Genomic DNA, 2,084 nt, shown 5'->3' with positions numbered 1-2,084 from the left:
CTCCATCCCCACACCCCCCCTATCATCTGTCCATCTGTCCACCCCCCATCCATCCCCCTACACACCCACCTATCCATCCGCCTCTCTTCCCTTCCATCCGCCATGTACCTCTTCCATCCCTCTGATCTATCTAAAACCCCAATCTTGCCATCCATCTCTCCCTTTATTGCTCCATCCATCTGTCCATTCATGGTTTCTTCCATGATGCTCTTTCCACCCCACCCCCAGGCCACATACGATTTTTTTGTCCCCACTCTATCTCAGTTCCCCCTAGGGGTCTCAGATTCTCTCCCAGCCCTCCCTGGCCCCATCCCCGCCCCAGAGGCAGGCTCAAGGTTGGGCACAGTCTCCCCAACATGCTAGCCAGGGTAGCACTGAGACTTGGGGATCCCTGTAGGCAGCACCAAAGCATGGGGGCATTACAGGGGTGAAGGATTGTGGGGAAACAAGCCTAGCTGACCCTACACTGTGGTCTGGTCTGTATTCTAGGGCTGCATGGTTGTTTAATACCCAGGGGTGTGTGGGAAGGTCCCTCTCCTTCCCACACTGACTCAACTGCCCAAGCACCCAGAGGAACAGTCTCTGGACTCGACTGGTCCATGTACCCTTGGTGATCTTTCTAGCACACTGCAGAGGAGCTGAAGAATAGCTCTGCAAGGGACATGGCCTTTGGAGGGGACTGGGGGCTCAGTGCATATGAGAGAAACAAACAGGGCTTCTTTCAGATCTGCACAGCAGTCCTTATATCTACTCCAGTGCATATAGATGAAGACTATGCAGGCAGGCTGTCATGTGCCTATGAGCAAAGGGAAAAACCATCCCTTAGCATCAGCTGGGATTTCCAAGGTGGATAGCATGAAACTAGTCCATATAACCCATGTTTTACACAGGAAGAGTCACTGGGGATGGATCAGTCCATGTAATGGTTCTCACTATGAGTGGGGGTGCTATGGAGATGGGTCAGTCCATATAATTGGTCACTGAGTGAAAGGGAGTGCTGGAGGGGTGGAGCCACTTGTATGAGCAGTCTGTATAACTGGTCCCTACGGAAGCAGGAACAAGTGTTCATAAAAGCAGTCCATATAATTGGTCTCTAAACAAGAGGGTTCCCTCAGAAGAGGTGGGTGGAATGGTCCATATGAACAGTCTGTATAATTGGGTCCTATGGGCTCCATGGGGCTGGAGTGGTCCATACAAAAAGCAGCAGTCGATATACCCAGCCCTGAACCTGGAAGAGGTTTGGGTTGGGGACCTGGTACTGAGAAGCCAGTCTGTATAGAGAGGCAGCCTCTACCAAGACCTTGAGAGCTTGGTGGGGGTGGTCCATATTACTGGTCATTATAGGTAAGTGTGCATATGTGAGGGATTTGAATGGCAGTAGAAAAAACAGGGACAGTTTGTCACCTGATCACTGATCATCAGGTGGGGAAAGGAGGCTCCTTCAAGGAGGCAGCATGGTCCCCACTTTACAAGAGGGAAACTGAGGCACAGAGAGGAGAAGGACACAAAGACCCAAACAAGCTAGAGACAGAACCCAGAAGTCCTCCTCTTCTCTAACCCACTATACCCCATTCCCCTCCCAAAGCAGAGCTAGAATTTAAGAGTCCTGGCTCCCAGCTTCCCATCCCATGTGCCCTCCTTGTCTCAGGCCCCCTGGTGTGGTGAGGGAAGGTTAGAAAGCCTGCAGACAGCATTATACACTGTGGGCGGGGTCAGAGGAACAACTAGCCCCAGGGGTAGGAGTAGGCAGGTCTTTCCCTGGCTGGGGGAGATCACAGAGGTCTGCATCATGGTTTGTAGGTCCCTTTCTACTATTCCCTGTTGGGTCTAGATGGACAAAGGAGTAACTGCTGCTGCTGGGAAGGAAGATGCCACTTCCCACCCACCATTGCAAACACACAGCCCTACCCAGCAGCATGGATGGGGGGTGTGCAGGTCCTCTTCCTGCCTAACCCCCTGGGGAGGATTCTGGAATTCAGCACCTTGGGGGGTAGAGGGGATGAGATTGTTGTATGGAGAGGATTTGAACTCAGGGTGGGTGGGGAGAGACTGTATCACAGTTTGTGTTTTGCGGGGGGGGGGGG

This window comes from Gavialis gangeticus, unplaced genomic scaffold (genome assembly GCF_001723915.1).
Source record: "Gavialis gangeticus isolate Ggan-Ray unplaced genomic scaffold, GavGan_comp1, whole genome shotgun sequence".
NCBI classification, from domain to species: Eukaryota; Metazoa; Chordata; order Crocodylia; family Gavialidae; genus Gavialis; species Gavialis gangeticus.
The sequence above is the reverse complement of the archived record's forward strand: the minus strand, read 5'-3'. Positions refer to the sequence as shown.